Source organism: Spermophilus citellus (genome assembly GCF_964194105.1).
Source record: "Spermophilus citellus genome assembly, chromosome: 4".
Classification (NCBI taxonomy): Eukaryota; Metazoa; Chordata; class Mammalia; order Rodentia; family Sciuridae; genus Spermophilus; species Spermophilus citellus.
The window spans coordinates 229576899-229601497 of NC_138185.1; the positions used below are offsets into that span (position 1 = coordinate 229576899).

The 24599-nt window shown below is 50.5% G+C and overlaps 1 pseudogene across 1 annotated transcript; it reads right to left on the reverse strand.

Annotated features, from left to right (window-relative positions):
- Positions 1-20631: 20631 nt before the first annotated feature.
- Positions 20632-21092, reverse strand: LOC308648082 (Golgi apparatus membrane protein TVP23 homolog B-like; annotated as a pseudogene). The gene has a single exon. The product of its transcript is annotated as a Golgi apparatus membrane protein TVP23 homolog B-like (transcript).
- Between the last annotated feature and the right edge of the window lie 3507 nt (positions 21093-24599).

The window sequence follows — 24599 nt, forward strand, 5'->3', positions numbered from 1 at the left end:
ACTGTTATACAGATTCAATGCAATTCATATTAAAATCCCAATGACATTCTTCATAGGGCTAGAAAAGGCAATCATAAAATTCATTTGGAATCATAAGAGACCCAGAATAGCCAAAGCAATCCTTAGCAAGAAGAGTGAAGCAGAAGGCATCACAATACCAGACCTTAAACTATACTACAGAACAATAGTCACAAAAATGGCATGGTATTGGTACAAAAATAGACATGTAGACCAATGGTACAAAATAGAAGACACAGAGACAAAAACCACATAAATATGGTTATTTCATACTAGACAAAAACATACATTGGAGAAAAGATAGACTCTTCAATAAATGGTGCTGGGAAAACTGGAAATCCAAACATAGCAAAATGAAATTAAGCCTCTATCTTTCACCTTGCACAAAGATCAACTCAAAGTGGATCAAAGACTTACACACTAGAATAGATACCTTTCACCTAATGGAAGAAAAAGTAGGCCCAAATCTTCATGATGGTGGCTTAGGACCTGACTTCCTTAAGAAGACTCCCAAAGTGCAAGCAGTAAAATCAAGAATCAATAAATGGCATGGATTCAAACTAAAACACTTCTTCTCAGTAAAGGAAACAATCAATAATGTAATGAGAGAGCCTACAGAATGGGAGGAAGTCTTTACCACATGCACCTCAGATAGAGCACTAATCTCCAGGACATATAAAGAACTCAAAAAACTTAAGACCCTAAAAAAATAATTCAATCAGTAAATTGGCTAAGGAACTGAAAAGACACTTCACATACGAAGAAATACAATCCATCAACAAACAAATGAAAAAGAAATGTAAATCAAAACTACTGCAAGATTTCATCTCAATCAGATGGCAATTATCAAGAATACAGGCAATAATAAGTGTTGGCAGAGATGTGGGGGAAAGGACACACTCATACATTGCTGGTGGAACTGCAAATTGTTGCAACCACTATGGAAAGCAGTATGGAGATTCCTCAGAAAACTCAGAATGGAACCACCATTTGACCCAGCTATCCCATTCCCCATTTTATACCTTAGGGACTTAAAATCAGCATACCACAGTGATGCGGCCACATCAGTGTTTATAGCAGCTCAATTCACAATAGCTAAACAATGGAACCAACCTAGATGCCCTTCAACCAATGAATGGATAAAGAGAAGTGATACATATACACAATGGAAAATTACTCAGCCATAAAGAAGAATGAAATTATGGCATTTGCAGATAAATGGATGGAACTGGAGAATATCATGTTAAGTGAAATGAGCCAATTCTCTCAAAACAAAAGGTGAACATTATCTATGATAAGCATATATTGATTCATAGTGGGGTGGGGAGGTAGGGAAGAATGAAGAAACTTTGGTTTGTGTAGAGGGCTGTGAAGGTAAGGTTATGACTGCTGGGATGGAAAGGACAGTAGAATGAGACAGACATAATTACCCTATGTACATCTTTGATTATACAACTGGAGTGACTCTGCACCATGTACAACCAGAAGAAAGAGAAAGTGTGCTCCATTTGTGTACAATATATCAATATGCCATATATAACTAATTTGAACAAATAAAATAAATAAATAGATGAGGTAGAACCACAAGGCAGGGTGGTACACACCTGAAATCCCAATGACTCTAGAGGCTGAGGGAGAAGAGCTCAAATTTGAGGCCAACCTCATCAATGTAATAAGATCTTTTCTCAAAATAAAAATAAATAAATAAAAAGGACTGGAGATGCAGCTCTGTGGAAAATATCCCTGGGTAAAATTCCCAGTTAACAAAAAAAGAAATAAAAATAGGTGGGGTCTTTAAGAGGTGATCAAAGCAATCAGAGCTTCATCTTTGTGTAGGGTTAATCCATATGAGAGCTTTGTCCTTGTGCAGGGTTGATCCATTCATATCCTGAACAGATTAACGAGTTTATTGGTTAAATTGAGAAGGGTTGATCCATCTATACCATGAGCAGATTAATGGACTTATGGGCTAACTTGAGAGTGAGGCTGCTATAGAAACCAGCTATCTTGAGAATCCCAGTCACTTCCCTCACTATGTGATGTACTGAGCCACCTCAGTATTCTGACACCAAAAAGGCCATCACTAGATTCAGCCCTTTAATCTTGGACCAGAACCTAGAGCCAAATAAACTTCTTTTCTTTATAATTAAAAAACAAACAAACAAACAAACAACATTTCATCTGAAACATGAATAAAATATAAAGGCTAAGAGAGCTCTTAACTTCTTTTTGTGGAAAAAATGGCAAAATCATATTCCACATTTTCAGCCTTTAAACAAACCAGGCTCTGCTATTACTTTCCAAAAATACATTTAAATTCCCATCCCAGTATAAAGAGTAACACAAAATTTTATATATAACTTATTGATAACAGGTTATCCTTATCCAGTTATAAAACATTAAATATCATAAATAAATATCAATCAAATTTGTTATTTCTATATAAACCTGAAAGAGACTATTGCTACAGACAGTTTTAGTTTAGAGAACATCATCTTGGTAGAGGGCTCTACCAATCCTTACATTTTAAAAGGCTTGTATTCTGTAAGAACATGAATATATCCAAAATATGAAAAAGCTAGTAATGGTTAGTGTCACAATTAACTAAGTTTAACTTTTAAAGTAAAATTTGGAATCCATAGTGTATAAAAATTATACACTTTGGTTTGTGTAGAGGGCTGTGAAGGGAGAGATATGACTGCTGGGATGAAAAGGACAGTAGAATAAGACAGACATAATTACCCTATGTACGTCTATGATTATACAACTGGAGTGACTCTGCACCATGTACAACCAGAGGAAAGAGAAATTGTGCTTCATTTCTGTACAATATATCAATATGCCACATATAACTAATTTGAACAAATTTGTAGGTTTGCATGTTATCAGGATTAGCCAAAGTGAAAGAATAGCTTTCAATCTCTTAAACATTTAGGAAACACTGTTAATAATCAGAAATATATATATATATATATATATATATATATATATATATATATATATATATATATATATAGTTAAAACAGATATAAGCCAGGTTTTTAAATGGCAGTGTGGCCCTTTTATGTCAGATACAATGTAGGAAAGAGAACACTTATTGGTTACTACACTGCCCAGAGTCCTCAGGAGTGGCTAGTGAGAATGTGACCAACAGCTCCCAGGAGGCTCTGGGGCAAGAGCTGCAAAGGTTATGATGGCCTGTGCTACCCAGAATCCTTCAGGACCTGCAGTTCCTACAGCCCTCTGCATTGAGGGCAGCATGGACCAAATGACAGACTGCATGGCCCAGAGCCCTAAGGGACCTGCAGCTTGCAGAGACCTCTGCAGTGAGGTCTGTGTGGGCAGAATGACAAACTGTGCTTCTCATATCCCTTGGGTGTCTGCTGTTCCCAGGAGCTTCTGGGTTGAGGGCTGCAAAGGTAGAACACCAGGCTCAGTGCAGGGTATGTCTTCACTGCCTATAACTCACAGAAGTTTCTGTGATGAGAGCTTTAGTACCTAGACTCTCCAGAGTACCAGGGAAAACATGAGTCTGCAGTTCTTGTGGTCCTCCCAGTAGGGCTGTGCAGGCAAACACTAGACTACATTATCCAGAATCCTCATGAGCTGTACCTTCCTCTGTGGTGATCAAATCATTATCCTGCATTACCTACAATCCTCAGGGGCCATAGCTCCCAGAACCCTCTGTGGTGAATTGGCAAAATACGGGACTATGTTACCCACAAATCTTAGTTCCAGCAGCTCCCAGGATCCTCTGTGATGAGAACTGTAGGAAACAGAACTTAACTATACTACCCGGAATCATTTAGGGGACATGTTGCCTGGGTGAGCATGTGGCCTGCAACTCCTAGAGGCCTCCACAGCAAAGGCTGTTCATGCTAAAGGTCAGATTACACTACCCATAATTCCTGGGGATACCCTGATGACTGTGAAGCCTACAGTCCAAGAACCCTCCACAGTGAGATCTGCATTACCAAGGCAAGCATGTGGCTTGCATTTATCCTGGCCCTCACAGGAGGCATGCAGGCAAAACACTGACTTACGTTACCCAGAATCCTCAGGAAATTGCAGCCCCCAAAATACTCTGTGGTGGGGGCTGCAGGGTAGAGAACTGAACTACACTACACAGAATTCTTGGAGGTCCAGGTGCCTGTGTGGCCTGCCACTCGGAGGCCTCCACAGTGAGAGCTGTGCAGGCTGAAGGCAAGAATACACTACCAGAATCCCCCAGGGCCTGCAGCTCCCAGACACCTACCTCTTGAGGACTGCATGGGCAAGATTTGTATTGCACCACCCAGACTCCTCAGGGGTGTCCAGGCAGGGTTGTGGTGTGCTGATACTGGGAGCCTTGATGGTGAGGTCCACTTAGGTAGGATGGTCTGCACTGCCCAGAATAATCAATAGCCTGCAGCTCTAGACTTCTGAAGTCAGGAATGCTTGAGCAAAGTGGACTATAATACCCAGAATTCCTGGGGCCTCAGAGCTGTGAGAAGCAACTATAGTGTGGGCTGCACCAACCCAGCACCAGGCTACAATGTCCATGATCCTGGGGGTTCTGAAGCCCCCAGATGCCTCTGTAGTGAAGGCTGCATGGGGTATGAGGGTAATTCTGCTACTTGCAGTTCCCCATAGGCTTCTGGAGTGAGGGCTACATAGGCAGAACACCAGTCTCCACTGCCAGGGTCCTCCAGGGCACTTGAGATAGCATGTGGCACACAGCTCTGATGATCCTGCCTGGTGAGGGCTGTGTGGGCAGAACACCAAATTAGACTGTCAAGAATCTCTGGGAATAACTGTGCACCTTCCAGAGGCATTCATGGCGAGAGCTGGGAAACAAGGAAAGATAATTCAATCTAGAATGCCCCAGGGCAAGGGGGTGCACCCTACAGCTCTGAGAGGCTGCTGGGGGGTCATGTGAGCTCAGGGTCTCACAATCTTGAAAGCAGTCAACATGGGCTGGGATTTAACTGCTTTTCTTAAAACCCATGACGCTAAAATTCGGGAGTCCTTGGCTACATCAATCAGTCACTTGTCTACACTTCACAGAGGCCTCTCTGTTGACCTGTTTTTGGCCTTCTGCCCTTGGGCACAAGAGTGAAATGTCCAGGGGCTCCCTGCAGGTGCTCATGTCTGTGCCTCTGCCTGCCTGGCCCCTGGCTACAGCAGTGCGTGGCCTGGTTGAGTCCAGGGGCCGGGGTCTCAGTGAGGTCGTCTCTTGGCCTCCCTTTTCTCCTCTCCTGAGATTCCACTTCTGATGATGCCACAAATAAACACAGCCTGACTTAGTTAAAGAAGTTGGAACAGATCCTATTCCGTAATAGCTGAGGATACAGAAAGGCGCAGAGAGAAATAAGAAAGACCAGCCACCCTACTACCGCTGTACATTAGCAGAAGCCTGCACTAGGCGTGGCCATCAGGGAGTGGTGCCTCTGCGCATGAGCAGAGTCCGGCACTGGGCGTGGCCATCAGGGAGTGGTGCCTCTGTGCATGAGCAGAGTCTGGCACTGGGCGTGGCCATCAGGGAGTGGTGCCTCTGCGCATGAGCAGAGTCTGGCACTGGGCGTGGCCATCAGGGAGTGGTGCCCCTGTGTATGAGCAGAGTCTCACACTGGGCGGGGTACCAGGGGACAGTGGGTCAGGTTCCATCTTTGTCCTCCCTTCTTCAGGGTGAGGACTAGAGCTCTTGTCTCAGGAAAAACTGCGAGCCTGCTGGGTGAACCACCAGGGAGCGGCAGACCGGCCTCCGGGATACACGCAGCTTGAGGGTACTGTGGGTCACGTGTGTGGGGATGCGGAGCTCCTCCTCAGACCTGCTTCGGCTCTGAGGAGGTCCTCCTAGCTCGAGGCTGCTGGGTCCTCCTGTGTGTCAGGGCTGAGGAGATACTCCCAGGTCGGGACGCTGGGTCCTCGGTGTGTGTCAGGTCTGAGGAGATACTCCCAGGTCGGGACGCTGGGTCCTCGGTGTGTGTCAGGTCTGAGGAGATATTCCCAGGTCGGGACGCTGGGTCCTCCGTGTGCGTGGGGTCTGAGGAGATACTCCCAGGTCGGGACGCTGGGTCCTCCGTGTGCGTGGGGTCTGAGGAGATACTCCCAGGTCGGGAAGCTGGGTCCTCCGTGTTCCTCAGGTCTGAGGAGATCCTCCCAGGTCAGGACGCTGGGTCCTCCGTGTACCTCGGGTCTGAGGAGATACTCCCAGGTCGGGACGCTGGGTCCTCCGTGTACCTCGGGTCTGAGGAGATCCTCCCAGGTCGGGACGCTGGGTCCTCCGTGTGCGTGGGGTCTGAGGAGATACTCCCAGGTCAGGACGCTGGGTCCTCCGTGTACCTCGGGTCTGAGGAGATCCTCCCAGGTCGGGACGCTGGGTCCTCCGTGTGCGTGGGGTCTGAGGATATACTCCCACGTCGGGACGCTGGGACCTCCGTGTGCCTCGGGTCTGAGGAGATCCTCCCAGGTCAGGACGCTGAGTCCTCCGTGTGCCTCGGGTCTGAGGATATACTCCCAGGTCAGGACGCTGGGTCCTCCGTGTGCCTCGGGTCTGAGGACATCCTCCCAGGTCAGGACGCTGTGTCCTCCGTGTGCCTCGGGTCTGAGGAGATACTCCCAGTTCAGGACGCTGGGTCCTCCGTGTACCTCGGGTCTGAGGAGATACTCCCAGGTCAGGACGCTGGGTCGTCCGTGTGCCTTGGGTCTGAGGAGATACTCCCAGGTCGGGACGCTGGGTCCTCCGTGTGCGTGGGGTCTGAGGAGATACTCCCAGGTCGGGACGCTGGGTCCTCCGTGTGCGTGGGGTCTGAGGAGATACTCCCAGGTCGGGACGCTGGGTCCTCCGTGTGCGTGGGGTCTGAGGAGATACTCCCAGGTCGGGAAGCTGGGTCCTCCGTGTTCCTCAGGTCTGAGGAGATCCTCCCAGGACAGGACGCTGGGTCCTCCGTGTACCTTGGGTCTGAGGAGATACTCCCAGGTCGGGACGCTGGGTCCTCCGTGTACCTCGGGTCTGAGGAGATCCTCCCAGGTCGGGACGCTGGGTCCTCCGTGTGCGTGGGGTCTGAGGAGATACTCCCAGGTCAGGACGCTGGGTCCTCCGTGTACCTCGGGTCTGAGGAGATCCTCCCAGGTCGGGACGCTGGGTCCTCCGTGTGCGTGGGGTCTGAGGATATACTCCCACGTCGGGACGCTGGGACCTCCGTGTGCCTCGGGTCTGAGGAGATCCTCCCAGGTCAGGACGCTGAGTCCTCCGTGTGCCTCGGGTCTGAGGATATACTCCCAGGTCAGGACGCTGGGTCCTCCGTGTGCCTCGGGTCTGAGGACATCCTCCCAGGTCAGGACGCTGTGTCCTCCGTGTGCCTCGGGTCTGAGGAGATACTCCCAGTTCAGGACGCTGGGTCCTCCGTGTACCTCGGGTCTGAGGAGATACCTCCAGGTCAGGACGCTGGGTCGTCCGTGTGCCTTGGGTCTGAGGAGATACTCCCAGGTCGGGACGCTGGGTCCTCCGTGTGCGTGGGGTCTGAGGAGATACTCCCAGGTCAGGACGCTGGGTCGTCCGTGTGTGGGGTCTGAGGAGATACTCCCAGGTCAGGACGCTGGGTCCTCCGTGTGTGTCAGGTCTGAGGAGATACTCCCAGGTCAGGACGCTGGGTCGTCCGTGTGTGGGGTCTGAGGAGATACTCCCAGGTCAGGACGCTGGGTCCTCCGTGTGTGGGGTCTGAGGAGATACTCCCAGGTCGGGACGCTGGGTCCTCCGTGTGTGGGGTCTGAGGAGATACTCCCAGGTCGGGACGCTGGGTCCTCCGTGTGTGGGGTCTGAGGAGATACTCCCAGGTCGGGATGCTGGGTCCTCCGTGTGCGTGGGGTCTGAGGAGATCCTCCCAGGTCGGGACGCTGGGTCCTCCGTGTACCTCGGGTCTGAGGAGATCCTCCCAGGTCGGGATGCTGGGTCCTCCGTGTGTGGGGGGTCTGAGGATATACTCCCAGGTCGGGACGCTGGGACCTCCGTGTGTGGGGGGTCTGAGGAGATACTCCCAGGTCGGGACGCTGGGTCCTCCGTGTGTGGGGGGTCTGAGGAGATACTCCCAGGTCGGGACGCTGGGTCCTCCGTGTGTGCGTGGGGTCTGAGGAGATACTCCCAGGTCGGGACGCTGGGTCCTCCGTGTGCCTCGGGTCTGAGGAGTTACTCCCAGGTCAGGACGCTGGGTCCTCCGTGTGTGGGGTCTGAGGAGATACTCCCAGGTCAGGACGCTGGGTCCTCCGTGTGTGCCTCGGGTCTGAGGAGATACTCCCAGGTCGGGACGCTGGGTCCTTTGTGTGTGCGTGGGGTCTGAGGAGATACTCCCAGATCAGGACGCTGGGTCCTCCGTGTGTGCGTGGGGTCTGAGGAGGTACTCCCAGGTCAGGACGCTGGGTCCTCCGTGTGTGCGTGGGGTCTGAGGAGGTACTCCCAGGTCGGGACGCTGGGTCCTCCGTGTGCGTGGGGTCTGAGGAGGCCCTGCCAGGTCGGGACGCTGGGTCCTCCGTGTGTGCGTGGGGTCTGAGGAGGTACTCCCAGGTCAGGACGCTGGGTCCTCCGTGTGTGCGTGGGGTCTGAGGAGGTACTCCCAGGTCAGGACGCTGGGTCCTCCGTGTGTGCGTGGGGTCTGAGGAGGTACTCCCAGGTCAGGACGCTGGGTCCTCCGTGTGCGTGGGGTCTGAGGAGGTACTCCCAGGTCAGGATGCTGGGTCCTCCGTGTGTGTCAGGTCTGAGGAGGCCATCCCAGGTCGGGACGCTGGGTCCTCCGTGTGTGCGTGGGGTCTGAGGAGGTACTCCCAGGTCAGGACGCTGCGTCCTCCGTGTGCGTGGGGTCTGAGGAGGCCCTCCCAGGTCGGGACGCTGGGTCCTCCGTGTGTGCGTGGGGTCTGAGGAGGTACTCCCAGGTCAGGACACTGGGTCCTCCGTGTGCCTCGGGTCTGAGGATATACTCCCAGGTCGGGACGCTGGGTCCTCCGTGTGCCTCGGGTCTGAGGAGATCCTCCCAGGTCGGGACGCTGGGTCCTCCGTGTACCTCGGGTCTGAGGAGATACTCCCAGGTCAGGACGCTGGGTCCTCCGTGTGTATCAGGGCTGAGGAGATACTCCCAGGTCGGGACGCTGGGTCCTCCGTGTGTGTGTGTGTGGGGTCTGAGGAGATACTCCCAGGTCGGGACGCTGGGTCCTCCGTGTGCGTGGGGTCTGAGGAGATACTCCCAGGTCAGGACGCTGGGTCCTCCGTGTACCTCGGGTCTGAGGAGGCCCTCCCAGGTCGGGACGCTGGGTCCTCCGTGTGTGTCAGGGCTGAGGAGATACTCCCAGGTCGGGACGCTGGGTCCTCCGTGTGTGTGTGTGTGGGGTCTGAGGAGATACTCCCAGGTCGGGACGCTGGGTCCTCGGTGTGTGCCTCGGGTCTGAGGAGATACTCCCAGGTCGGGATGCTGGGTCCTCCGTGTGTGTCAGGGCTGAGGAGATACTCCCAGGTCGGGACGCTGAGTCCTCCGTGTGTGTGTGGGGTCTGAGGAGATACTTCCAGGTCGGGACGCTGGGTCCTCCGTGTGTGTCAGGGCTGAGGAGATACTCCCAGGTCGGTACGCTGGGTCCTCCGTGTGTGTGTGGGGTCTGAGGAGATACTCCCAGGTCGGGACGCTGGGTCCTCCGTGTGTGTGTGGGGTCTGAGGAGATACTCCCAGGTCGGGACGCTGGGTCCTCCGTGTGTGTGTGGGGTCTGAGGAGATACTCCCAGGTTGGGACGCTGGGTCCTCCGTGTGTGTGTGGGGTCTGAGGAGATACTCCCAGGTCGGGACGCTGGGTCCTCCGTGTGCCTCGGGTCTGAGGAGATCCTCCCAGGTCAGGACGCTGGGTCCTCCGTGTACCTCGGGTCTGAGGAGGCCCTCCCAGGTCGGGACGCTGGGTCCTCCGTGTGTGCGTGGGGTCTGAGGAGGTACTCCCAGGTCAGGACGCTGCGTCCTCCGTGTGCGTGGGGTCTGAGGAGGCCCTCCCAGGTCGGGACGCTGGGTCCTCCGTGTGTGCGTGGGGTCTGAGGAGGTACTCCCAGGTCAGGACACTGGGTCCTCCGTGTGCCTCGGGTCTGAGGATATACACCCAGGTCGGGACGCTGGGTCCTCCGTGTGCCTCGGGTCTGAGGAGATCCTCCCAGGTCGGGACGCTGTGTCCTCCGTGTACCTCGGGTCTGAGGAGATACTCCCAGGTCAGGACGCTGGGTCCTCCGTGTGTGTCAGGGCTGAGGAGATACTCCCAGGTCGGGACGCTGGGTCCTCCGTTTGTGTGTGTTTGGGGTCTGAGGAGATACTCCCAGGTCGGGACGCTGGGTCCTCCGTGTGCGTGGGGTCTGAGGAGATACTCCCAGGTCAGGACGCTGGGTCCTCCGTGTACCTCGGGTCTGAGGAGGCCCTCCCAGGTCGGGACGCTGGGTCCTCCGTGTGTGTCAGGGCTGAGGAGATACTCCCAGGTCGGGACGCTGGGTCCTCCGTGTGTGTGTGTGTGTGGGGTCTGAGGAGATACTCCCAGGTCGGGACGCTGGGTACTTGGTGTGTGCCTCGGGTCTGAGGAGATACTCCCAGGTCGGGACGCTGGGTTCTCCGTGTGTGTCAGGGCTGAGGAGATACTCCCAGGTCGGGACGCTGAGTCCTCCGTGTTTGTGTGGGGTCTGAGGAGATACTTCCAGGTCGGGACGCTGGGTCCTCCGTGTGTGTGTGGGGTCTGAGGAGATACTCCCAGGTTGGGACGCTGGGTCCTCCGTGTGTGTGTGGGGTCTGAGGAGATACTCCCAGGTCGGGACGCTGGGTCCTCCGTGTGTGTGTGGGGTCTGAGGAGATACTCCCAGGTTGGGACGCTGGGTCCTCCGTGTGTGTGGGGGGTCTGAGGAGATACTCCCAGGTCGGGACGCTGGGTCCTCCGTGTGCCTCGGGGCTGAGGAGATCCTCCCAGGTCAGGACGCTGGGTCCTCCGTGTACCTCGGGTCTGAGGAGATCCTCCCAGGTCGGGACGCTGGGTCCTCGGTGTGTGTCAGGTCTGAGGAGATACTCCCAGGTCGGGACGCTGGGTCTTCGGTGTGTGTCAGGTCTGAGGAGATACTCCCAGGTCGGGACGCTGGGTCCTCCGTGTGCGTGGGGTCTGCGGAGGTACTCCCAGGTCGGGACGCTGGGTCCTCCGTGTGCCTCGGGTCTGAGGAGATCCTCCCAGGTCAGGACGCTGGGTCCTCCGTGTACCTCGGGTCTGAGGAGATACTCCCAGGTCGGGACGCTGGGTCCTCCGTGTACCTCGGGTCTGAGGAGATCCTCCCAGGTCGGGACGCTGGGTCCTCCGTGTGCGTGGGGTCTGAGGAGATACTCCCAGGTCAGGACGCTGGGTCCTCCGTGTACCTCGGGTCTGAGGAGATCCTCCCAGGTCGGGACGCTGGGTCCTCCGTGTGCGTGGGGTCTGAGGATATACTCCCAGGTCGGGACGCTGGGACCTCCGTGTGCCTCGGGTCTGAGGAGATCCTCCCAGGTCAGGACGCTGTGTCCTCCGTGTGCCTCGGGTCTGAGGATATACTCCCAGGTGAGGACGCTGGGTCCTCCGTGTGCCTCGTGTCTGAGGAGATCCTCCCAGGTCAGGACGCTGTGTCCTCCGTGTGCCTCGGGTCTGAGGAGATAATCCCAGGTCAGGACGCTGGGTCCTCCGTGTACCTCGGGTCTGAGGAGATACTCCCAGGTCAGGACGCTGGGTCGTCCGTGTGCCTCGGGTCTGAGGAGATACTCCCAGGAGGGGACGCTGGGTCCTCCGTGTGCGTGGGGTCTGAGGAGATACTCCCAGGTCGGGACGCTGGGTCGTCCGTGTGTGGCGTCTGAGGAGATACTCCCAGGTCAGGACGCTGGGTCCTCCGTGTGCGTGGGGTCTGAGGAGGTACTCCCAGGTCGGGACGCTGGGTCCTCCGTGTGCCTCGGGTCTGAGGAGTTACTCCCAGGTCGGGACGCTGGGTCGTCCGTGTGTGGGGTCTGAGGAGATACTCCCAGGTCGGGACGCTGGGTCCTCCGTGTGTGGGGTCTGAGGAGATACTCCCAGGTCGGGACGCTGGGTCCTCCGTGTGTGGGGTCTGAGGAGATACTCCCAGTTCGGGACGCTGGGTCCTCCGTGTGTGGGGTCTGAGGAGATACTCCCAGGTCGGGACGCTGGGTCCTCCGTGTGCGTGGGGTCTGAGGAGATCCTCCCAGGTCGGGACGCTGGGTCCTCCGTGTACCTCGGGTCTGAGGAGATCCTCCCAGGTCGGGACGCTGGGTCCTCCGTGTGTGGGGGGTCTGAGTATATACTCCCAGGTCGGGACGCTGGGACCTCCGTGTGTGGGGGGTCTGAGGAGATACTCCCAGGTCGGGACGCTGGGTCCTCCGTGTGTGGGGGGTCTGAGGAGATACTCCCAGGTCGGGACGCTGGGTCCTCCGTGTGTGGGGTCTGAGGAGATACTCCCAGGTCGGGACGCTGGGTCGTCCGTGTGCCTCGGGTCCGAGGAGATCCTCCCAGGTCAGGACGCTGGGTCCTCCGTGTGCCTCGGGTCTGAGGATATACTCCCAGGTCGGGACGCTGGGTCCTCCGTGTACCTCGGGTCTGAGGAGATACTCAAAGGTCAGGACGCTGGGTCCTCCGTGTGTGCCTCGGGTCTGAGGAGATACTCCCAGGTCGGGACGCTGGGTCCTCCGTGTGCCTCGGATCTGAGGAGATACTCCCAGGTCGGGACGCTGGGTCCTCCGTGTGCCTCGGGTCTGAGGATATACTCCCAGGTCGGGACGCTGTGTCCTCCGTGTGCGTGGGGTCTGAGGAGATACTCCCAGGTCAGGACGCTGGGTCGTCCGTGTGTGGGGTCTGAGGAGATACTCCCAGGTCAGGACGCTGGGTCCTCCGTGTGTGGGGTCTGAGGAGATACTCCCAGGTCGGGACGCTGGGTCCTTTGTGTGTGGGGTCTGAGGAGATACTCCCAGGTCGGGACGCTGGGTCCTCCGTGTGTGGGGTCTGAGGAGATACTCCCAGGTCGGGACGCTGGGTCCTCCGTGTGTGGGGTCTGAGGAGATACTCCCAGGTCGGGACGCTGGGTCCTCCGTTTGCGTGGGGTCTGAGGAGATCCTCCCAGGTCGGGACGCTGGGTCCTCCGTGTACCTCGGGTCTGAGGAGATCCTCCCAGGTCGGGATGCTGGGTCCTCCGTGTGTGGGGGGTCTGAGGATATACTCCCAGGTCGGGACGCTGGGACCTCCGTGTGTGGGGGGTCTGAGGAGATACTCCCAGGTCGGGACGCTGGGTCCTCCGTGTGTGGGGGGTCTGAGGAGATACTCCCAGGTCGCGACGCTGGGTCCTCCGTGTGTGGGGTCTGAGGAGATACTCCCAGGTCGGGACGCTGGGTCCTCCGTGTACCTCGGGTCTGAGGAGATCCTCCCAGGTCGGGACGCTGGGTCCTCCGTGTACCTCGGGTCTGAGGATATACTCCCAGGTCGGGACGCTGGGACCTCCGTGTGTGGGGGGTCTGAGGAGATACTCCCAGGTCGGGACGCTGGGTCCTCCGTGTGTGGGGGGTCTGAGGAGATACTCCGAGGTCAGGACGCTGGGTCCTCCGTGTGTGGGGGGTCTGAGGATATACTCCCAGGTCGGGACGCTGGGACCTCCGTGTGCCTCGGGTCTGAGGAGATCCTCCAAGGTCAGGACGCTGGGTCCTCCGTGTGCCTCGGGTCTGAGGATATACTCCCAGTTCGGGACGCTGGGTCCTCCGTGTACCTCGGGTCTGAGGAGATACTCCCAGGTCAGGACGCTGGGTCCTCCGTGTGTGCCTCGGGTCTGAGGAGATACTCCCAGGTCGGGACGCTGGGTCCTCCGTGTGCCTCGGGTCTGAGGAGATACTCCCAGGTCGGGACGCTGGGTCCTCTGTGTGCCTCGGGTCTGAGGATATACTCCCAGGTCGGGACGCTGGGTCCTCCGTGTGCGTGGGGTCTGAGGAGATACTCCCAGGTCAGGACGCTGTGTCCTCCGTGTGTGGGGGTCTGAGGAGATACTCCCAGGTCAGGACGCTGGGTCCTCCGTGTGTGTCAGGGCTGAGGAGATACTCCCAGGTCGGGACGCTGGGTCCTCCGTGTGTGCGTGGGGTCTGAGGAGATACTCCCATGTCGGGACGCTGGGTCCTCCGTGTGCGTGGGGTCTGAGGAGATCCTCCCAGGTCAGGACGCTGGGTCCTCCGTGTGTGTCAGGGCTGAGGAGATACTCCCAGGTCGGGACGCTGGGTCCTCCGTGTGTGTCAGGGCTGAGGAGATACTCCCAGGTCAGGACGCTGGGTCCTCCGTGTGCGTGGGGTCTGAGGAGGTACTCCCAGGTCGGGACGCTGGGTCCTCCGTGTGTGGGGGGTCTGAGGATATACTCCCAGGTCGGGACGCTGGGACCACCGTGTGCCTCGGGTCTGAGGAGATCCTCCCAGGTCAGGACGCTGGGTCCTCCGTGTGTGCGTGGGGTCTGAGGAGATACTCCCAGGTCGGGACGCTGGGTCCTCCGTGTGTGCGTGGGGTCTGAGGAGATACTCCCAGGTCGGGACGCTGGGTCCTCCGTGTGCCTCGGGTCTGAGGAGTTACTCCCAGGTCGGGACGCTGGGTCCTCCGTGTGTGGGGTCTGAGGAGATACTCCCAGGTCAGGACGCTGGGTCCTCCGTGTGTGCCTCGTGTCTGAGGAGATACTCCCAGGTCGGGACGCTGGGTCCTCCGTGTGTGCGTGGGGTCTGAGGAGATACTCCCAGGTCGGGACGCTGGGTCCTCCGTGTGTGCGTGGGGTCTGAGGAGGTACTCCCAGGTCGGGACGCTGGGTCCTCCGTGTGCGTGGGGTCTGAGGAGGCCCTCCCAGGTCGGGACGCTGGGTCCTCCGTGTGTGCGTGGGGTCTGATGAGGTACTCCCAAGTCGGGACGCTGGGTCCTCCGTGTGTGCGTGGGGTCTGAGGAGGCCCTCCCAGGTCAGGACGCTGGGTCCTCCGTGTGCCTCGGGTCTGAGGGTATACTCCCAGGTCGGGACGCTGGGTCCTCCGTGTGCCTCGGGTCTGAGGAGATCCTCCCAGGTCGGGACGCTGGGTCCTCCGTGTACCTCGGGTCTGAGGAGATACTCCCAGGTCAGGACGCTGGGTCCTCCGTGTGTGTGGGGTCTGAGGAGGCCCTCCCAGGTCGGCACGCTGGGTCCTCCGTGTGTGTCAGGTCTGAGGAGATACTCCCAGGTCGGGACGCTGGGTCCTCCGTGTGCGTGGGGTCTGAGGAGATCCTCCCAGGTCGGGACGCTGGGTCCTCCGTGTACCTCGGGTCTGAGGAGATCCTCCCAGGTCGGGACGCTGGGTCCTCCGTGTGTGGGGGGTCTGAGGAGATACTCCCAGGTTGGGACGCTGGGTCCTCCGTGTGTGTGGGGGGTCTGAGGAGATACTCCCAGGTCGGGACGCTGGGTCCTCCGTGTGCCTCGGGTCTGAGGAGATCCTCCCAGGTCAGGACGCTGGGTCCTCCGTGTGCGTGGGGTCTGAGGAGGCCCTCCCAGGTCAGGATGCTGGGTCCTCCGTGTGTGTCAGGTCTGAGGAGATACTCCCAGGTCGGGACGCTGGGACCTCCGTGTGCGTGGGGTCTGAGGAGATCCTCCCAGGTCGGGACGCTGGGTCCTCAGTGTACCTCGGGTCTGAGGAGATACTCCCAGGTCAGGACGCTGGGTCCTCCGTGTGCCTCGGGTCTGAGGAGATACTCTCAGGTCGGGACGCTGGGTCCTCCGTGTACCTCGGGTCTGAGGATATACTCCCAGGTCGGGACGCTGGGACCTCCGTGTGCGTGGGGTCTGAGGAGGTCCTCCCAGGTCGGGACGCTGGGTCCTCCGTGTGTGCCTCGGGTCTGAGGAGATCCTCCCAGGTCAGGACGCTGGGTCCTCCGTGTGCGTGGGGTCTGAGGAGGTACTCCCAGGTCGGGACGCTGGGTCCTCCGTGTGTGCCTCGGGTCTGAGGAGATACTCCCAGGTCAGGACGCTGGGTCCTCCGTGTGCGTGGGGTCTGAGGAGGTACTCCCAGGTCAGGACGCTGGGTCCTCCGTGTGCGTGGGGTCTGAGGAGGTACTCCCAGGTCAGGACGCTGGGTCCTCCGTGTGCGTGGGGTCTGAGGAGGTACTCCCAGGTCAGGACGCTGGGTCCTCCGTGTGCGTGGGGTCTGAGGAGGCCCTCCCAGGTCGGGACGCTGGGTCCTCCGTGTGCGTGGGGTCTGAGGAGGCCCTCCCAGGTCAGGACGCTGTGTCCTCCGTGTGCCTCGGGTCTGAGGAGGCCCTCCCAGGTCGGGACGCTGGGTCCTCCGTGTGCCTCGGGTCTGAGGAGATACTCCCAGGTCCGGAAGCTGGGTCCTCCGTGTGTGTCAGGTCTGAGGAGATACTCCCAGGTCGGGATGCTGGGTTCTCTGTATGCCTAGATCTGTGGAGGTCCACCCAGCTCCAGGACCCTGGGTCCTCCGTGTACCTCGGATCTGAGGAGGTACTTCCAGCCTGGGGACCCAGGGTCCTCCATGTGCCTTGGGTCTGAGGAGGTCCTCTGAGCTCAGGAACCCTGGGTCCTCCGTGCACCTTGGATCTGAGGCGATATTCCCAGCTTGGATACACTGGGTCCTCAGTGTGCCTGGGATCTGCGGAGATAATCCCAGCTCAGGGAACCTGGGTATGCCATGTACCTGGGGTCTGAGACGGTACTCCCAGCTCGGGGACCCTGGGTCCTCCATGTGCCTGCTGTCTGAAGCAATACTCCACCAGCTCGGCACCCTAGGTTCTCTGAGCACCTCTGGTCTGAGGAGGCAACTCCTAACTTGGGTACCCTGGTGGGTCATATGTGTGGGACTGATAGTTGCCTTCTTCTCAGCTGACTCAAGCATACTCCCACCTTGGGGACAGTGTGGTTCATGTGTATGGGGACTTGGAGCTTCCTCTTAGAGCAGACTCAGGAATACTCCCAGCTTGGGGACACTTTGTGTTGTGTCTACAGGGACTTTAGGGTCCCTTCTCTTTAGCCTCAGAGAGACTCACAGCTTGGGGACACTGTGGATCAAGGCTATAACTTTGTTCTAAGACCAGCTGTGGGTCAAGGCTATAGGGACACCTAGAGCTCCCTTCTTTTCAGACCATCCTCAGGCAGATGCCTGTCTTGGAGACACTGTGGGTCATGTGTGTAGGGTCATCCAGAGCTCCCTTCTCAGAGCAATGTCAGAGGGATGCCTCGCTTGGGGACACTGAGTCATATCTACAGGGATGCTCTTCTCAGACTAGCCTTAGAGAGATCCTGGCTTGAGGATTCTGTGGGTCATGTCTATAGGCATGCCCAGAGCAGCCTCAGAGAGATCTTCCAGAAACTTCTGGATAAATAGGCGGCAGGTGAGGAAAAGGTAGGAAGTGTGAAGAGAAAACAGATTCACTCCCTGCGCCCATTTGAGAGCTGAGGAGGGAGCCTTGCTCTCCTTCATTATTTCAGCAAGGTTTACTTTGGGGAAACATCCCTTCAAGAGGCTCTGATGACTTGTCATCAAAACACAGCTACTTGGATGATTTCTGGCACAGAGGGAGGAGGAATTGTTCTAACTGCTTTTTTTACTGTGTTAAAGCAGGAAAAATATTAAAAAATGGAAAAGTAGATGTATGAAACTCACAAGGTTATTTAAGTTTAAATATGTTATTTCTAATAAGCCAGAATTTGTGAAAAAATAGTTCATGGATTTTATGGAACTAAATTAATCAAAATTTTGATTGAGAATACATTTTGTCTTTGGTTGAGTAAGTCAGTTTATTTGGCAGTGTATTTGTAATGGTATGCTAAATACTGTGTTGACATTCTACATCTGCTGAAATATCTTGACTATATAATGCTTTGGTATTATACCACAAAGTTAATTGAGGAAATTAATTTTAATTAATGGAAGTATTTATTTTAAGTAATTATTTCATTCTTTCCTCCTAGATCATGAACATTTTAAGTAAATCCAGAATTTGTTAAAAGTCAGTTAACACTCAACCGTGGACCCCTATGTTCCTGGTTTTTGTCTCAATGGGAGATCTGTAAGCATCATTTTAAACTTTTAAAGCTGATTGATCATTCATAGTTTTCTTATTTTAATCTTTTATTAATGTGGGTTTTTTTTACTAGGAAATTACCCATTCTCTCTAGGTTTCCAATTTTATGTAGTAGGTTTCTGTAGTTTGATTTTTAATTTCTTCTCTAACTTTGAACTTCTGCTATTTTTATCAACAATATTTTTAAATATACTTTTTAGTTTACCTTGTTTTGATTGAATTATCTTGTTTGACAGTTCTCTTTCTCTCAAAAAGTTTAAATTATCTTTTTCTTATTAAGGTCTTTGGGACAGTGTGTGTAACTTGGTGGCAGAGAACTTGCTTAACATGTGAGAGTCCCTGGGTTCCATTCCAGCACCACACACAGACAATATGTCTTTGACAGGACCCAAGTGTCAGGGGAATTGTTCAAAATATCATGTATTTACACACACACACACACACACACACACACACAGATCTTTTCCAAATTGGGTTGAAATTATTCTAAGCAAAATTTGCTAATCAATTTTATAGAAAGAAAGAGGATGGTGATATTTTAAAATTCCAGCTATTGATATTACATGATATTCCAGCTTAAAACCACTGAAATAATTACAGTGTGTAAGAGAAAAGTCAATAGATTCTTTTAAAAAAACAGATACATTTACCAAAAATGGGCTTTTTTAAACAGACATTTTCTACTTTTGTAATTTAGAAAGCATATTCGAATATCTTATTAAAGTCTTACATTCATCAAGTAGTTAGTTTCTCTTACTCCTTGCAAGCAAGGGAATTGACCTTCTAATAAGCATGCTTTATATATTGTCAGAAGTTCTTTTTGGAGAACTCTATTAAGTGTTTCTCATATATTCAAAATATCATTTAAAAGCATAACAGTGACTTTTGATTTCATCAATTTTAATTTCTTTTGAAATACTGTGTGTATACATTAGTACTTACTAAATATTACTTTGTGTAGGAAATGGCCTGATTTCATTTTATATAAATGCTGGTGCTCTATGTGCTTCAAAGGTAGTTTTTAGAATAGAGTTGAGTATAACTCATATTTTGAAATTATTAAAAAAGTACATACACTTTTACCATATTTTAATGAAGTAATATAAGTGGAGATTAGACATGTTAATATCATGAGCTGAAAAATAATTAAATATAGTTGAATTATTTTGGGGTGTTCAACATAATGGTTTCCACCCTTTTCTATAAATGCCCCAGTTGTCTCATAATTATATGCTTGGTTTGGAGTTATTCTTTTAAATTTATTTATGGTGATGAGAATTAAGCTCATAACCTTGACTATGTTAGGCAAGCAATGAATTTCAGCCCTTTTAAAATATTATGTTGAGATGGGATTTTGCTAAGTTCCTGAGGTATTGAGGCTGGCTTCAAACTTTGTGTTCCTCCTGCTTCAGTCTCCAAAATAGCTATGATTACAGTTCAAAGTGCCTAGTATGGCCTAGAGAATTTTTACGTCATTATCATGTTTCTAATTTCTTTTTTTCACTCCAATACACATTTATTCAACTAAAATGAAACATCTTTAAACATATTTTAACAATGTACAAATACATTCACAACATAATCTGCTGATTAAAAGACTCTAACAAAGTTTCCAGTATCTCAACAGAATTTACAACTGCCTACAATAATTTGTAGATTGGTTTAGTTTACAGTTAAATTATACATTGCCTTGTTTAAGAAAAATTATTAATACAAATGTATGATTTACAATATCCCCATTATAGCAAGAAAAAATATTCATAAAATGTCTTTAGGCATTTATTATGCCAAGTATTTAAATGATTATTTTTACTATGACATAAGAATAATATTCATTTAGTACTAAAAGATTTTATTAGTCCAGAGACCACTGAAGAGTTTCCAGGAAGTTCCAAAATAAAATATGACTATCCTTTCTATGAAATAAATGGAATAACAGCAATCCCTGGGTATCCCTTAAACATAAACTATAAAGATTCCATTTATTATTTAGGCCTTAAGTATAAAAATAAAAGAACATTTTAGAAACTAGTTTCACTTGTGCATGTCTAAGGTAAACAATTTCAACATGAAGTATATATTTAAAATTAACAAATTTTTTCTTTTTAACTCATACACAAACCAAGTGTTTACTCTTAATCATGAACTCAACTTATTTCTGAAAATAACCTATATAAATAGTATGTAAACACACATACCTTTGAGATAGATTAAGAACATCCTATATTCTATGGATCAAAATGCAAATATCTCTGTAACATATGTAAACTAACACATTAATTTGGGATATATGGATACATTACTATAGGCATACATATGTACACCATAAAATAAATTCTGACAATGTTCTTAATGATATCATACTTCCCAGCCTCAACTACTAGAAAAAGAAAATTAAAACTTTGTTTAAAAAAAGAAAACAGTTTTTATAGTAACTTTGCAAGTGAAAACAAAACAAACAAACAAAAATCAATGCTCCTTTTTGCACTGGACTGAGCTCTAAACAATTCATAATCAAGAATCTCTTCAGCCATTCCCCAATATCACAGAAAACATAATTTTCTCTCTATTCAAGAAGTCTGCTCATTTCTGGTGTTTTGTTTTAAAAACTGCATTCCAAGATACCAGGTAGCCATGCTGGTTAAATTCTTCCGGCTGCCCACTTGCACCTAATGTAACCATACAAGTTGGCACCCTGTAGCACCACACCCATGATAACCATGCCAACCATTTTACTCTGAGGGAGAAGAGAGCACTAAAGGCAAATATCACACACAGCACTGGACAGGCAATTAGTCCTAACCAAAAGATTCTTGATTCAACTTCTGAAACAGTTTTATTCTCCTGAGGAGATGCCTTCCTGGACTCAAACACCCAATGACTCTTTCCATCCTCATCAATATGATTCCACCACCCAAGGCCTACCATCAGTCTCTACCTGTGACATTCTTCACTGCCCAAAAGTCACGTGACAACAACAAGATAATTGTCACCATACAAGCAATAAAGCTGCTGCTGAGCAATTCACAGAGAAGATAGACTACAATGGCACAGACTCAGAAGAACAAATGGAAAAATGATGCCACTGGATGTCGGATTTTAGATTTTCTTGGTCTATTAGTTTCATCTTCTTCTGCATCAAACAATGCAACATCTTCAGTGTCATCATTGCTGTCCTGAGTGCAAGGCTCTGCCAGCGTCTCCTATTCCTACATGATTGCAGGGTACCCCTACAGGGCAGGTCACAAGGGAGCTGAAGAGGTGCCCGGAGGCCGCACCCCTTTCACTTCCTCACGTGCATGACGTGCAAGATGGGCTGAGGAAAAAGACCACCCGCACCCCACCCACCACACAGAGCATTTCTGCAGCCCAACATCGGATCTGCCCAGCTCTGGGCATTGGTTGAGGATGGGCTTCTCCTCTCCACACCCCCAAGCTTCCCGAGCTCTGGGATTCCTGGGTCACTCCTCCTATGAGGGCCTCAGAGCACCCAGATCACCTCCGAGACAATTACCCTTGGTCCTCCATCCTTCCCGCCCACTCAGCTCTTCCTCAAGACTGACAGCCAGAGGGGACACAACACGACCACCCCTGTGCACCCAGCTCACTCCACAAACCCTGCAGGAGGGACCCTTCCACCCGCCAAGTCTAAGCCAGCCGCTCTCCGTGCCCACAGCCCCTCACCTCATGTTTCTAATTTCTTAATAATTTTCTAATCTATATTATAGCCATTGTCTCCTTCTAAATGGTCATCAAAGTCTTTTTTATTGTTCTGAGAGGATATTTAATGTGAATATACTTTATGATGTGACACCTCTGGTCACAATAGGCTATTTCTATTGTAAGAGTATTTTGATTCTGATATTTTGATAGTATAATGTGAATGTACTTTATGATATGACACATCTGGTCACAATAGGCTATTTCTATTGTAAGATTATTTTGATTCTTAACTGTTTTTCAGGCTTAACATTTTCCTAAGAGTGGTGATTGTTCACTTTCTATTTGATTACACAAATAAGGCACTGATTTAAAAAAAAAAAATGTGGTGCTAGGGATCAAACCCAGGGCCTCCTGAATTCTGGATAAGGTATGCCACCACTGAGCTACATACATCCCAGCCCCATAGATTCTTTGTTTTTATTAGCTTCATGACTAGCTATATCAATGAGAAACTTACATAGAAATTCAACTACATTTGAAAACATTCAAGAGTTTGGGCATCCAATATTTTTTATGATTTCTAAAATATAATTTCCCCGTAAAACACGAGAATATCTAAGATCACTCATAAACCATGCTTCCATTGAAGTTTCTCTAGTTTTACCATTTCTGAAGAACATCATGGAGGAAACTGACTTTGATATTCTTTTAATTTTTTCTTTTTTTAGAAAGCATCATAAGTTATTGTCACAAATTCTGTTTACATTTTTCGTTCAAATATTTTTCCTAGTGGCAAATATTTGATGCTATTACTGTTGAAGGGTATACATAGAAACAAACGAAAGATAAGAATTCCTTGGGATCAATGATTCATTCACAATGAATCAATCTGCTCTTGTAACATATTTTTTATCATGACTCTTTTGAAAAAGTTCAACCATGACTTGAAATAGTTTCTCTAAAATGTAGATTTTTTTTCTCTAGTTTTGAAATTTTTAGAGAGAAAATCCAGAACCTAGCAATAGCAAAATAAATAATGATAAATAAGTTTAAACATATTATTACTTTAACATAAAACATATAAAATAAGTATTTATCTTACATTATGTTAGTTTGACACATTTTTGTTATAAATGCTCTTAACAAAATGCAGAACTAGTTAAGAATGTCAATTATTAGTAATTGACATTCTGAGTAATTAAATGAGCAGGTGTTTTAAAAATATAGCCATGTCTTAAGATTTTATTTTAGAGTAGTTTAATGTTTACGCAGAAATTGCAAAGAAAATGCAGAGATCTACTATGTAACTTCTACCCAGTTTTTTTTTCTCTTATGACTTACGTGAGCTATCTCAGATGTGTTAACTTCATACATGATTTTTCATGATAAACAGATACTGATATGCTCTTATTAACTAATGTCTGTGTTTCCTTTGGATTCTCAGTACAGCCTCTTTCAGTTCCAGGACCCCATCCAAGATCCCGCAAGACAGTCATCCTGTCTCCATAGGCTTTTCTTCGTGGAGACAGTTTCTCTGACCTTCCTTTCTCTGATGCCCTTGATGGTTGAGGAGGACCTGACAGTTGAGGAGTACCTGTCAGGTACTTTTTAGATTTTCAGTTGATGTTTTTCTCATATGTAGACAGGTTATGGATTGGGGAAAGCAGATTACAGATGAAGTGCTGTTCTTCATTTCATATCCTCAAGGTGCTCACCTGACTGATGTAGTGTTTGCCAGATTTCTCACTATGAAGTTATGTTTCTCTACATGTACACATTATATATATTGTTTTGGAGTAAGTCACTATGCAGAGCCCCTCTTAAGGAGTGGGAAGTTAGGCCTAACTCCTTGAGGGCCAAATTTCCACCTCAATTACTTGAAATTCTGCATAAGGGGTTTTTATTTAGCCTCTTTTGTTTATATGTTTAGTCATTTATTTGTAAATAAATGAGCATCTGGATATTTACTCCAAGATTTTGTTTGTTATCCAACTCTATAGTACTTTGTTGCTTACTTCATTCCTGCTTGAAGCCTTCAGGAATAGCTTTGACCATTCTTTCCACTGGGAGTTCTTTCTATTGTTTCCTGTTTTCTTTTAACAGGAAAGAATAGTATAATACCCTCAATTAGGCCTTTTACACTTATAAAACATTTCACTGAGGCTTTAAATACAATATAATATCCTTATGAAGACTCTAACATATATAGTATGCACTGAAATAATATGAGTTTGTTATCAATAAATATCATTAATGATACCACTGGCTGATATCACATACACATTGAGACCCCTAGAAAATAACATGTCAAACCTTCAAACTCATAAGATATCCTCACAGAGAACTCGGAAAAATATAATATCTTCATTGAGGCATTTGACACATATATGAAATCCCTGTGGAAGCCTATGTCACATAAAAATATTCTCAATAAGATCTCTAAAACTCACATAAAAACTAAGTTCTTTGACACCTATAATATTTTCAATGAGTCCTCTACACATATAATCAATGAGGGCTCTGACATATAATGTCCTCACAGAGGTTTCTAACATGCTCAATATCATTACTGAGGCCTGTGTCAGTCATAAAATATCCATGAGAGCCTGTGACAAATAAGCAAAACCACATTGAGGCCTCTGAAACACAATAATATTTTTATTCAGAGCTCTCACTAAACACATGAAACTATTTAAAAAGACACTGTCTTCACTGAGGGCTCTGACATATAATATATTACTGACTGACTCTTTTGACAACTATAATATTCTCAGAGAAGACTCTAAAACATATGATATCATAAGTCCTTTGACACAAGTCCCATTGTCACTAAGGATTCA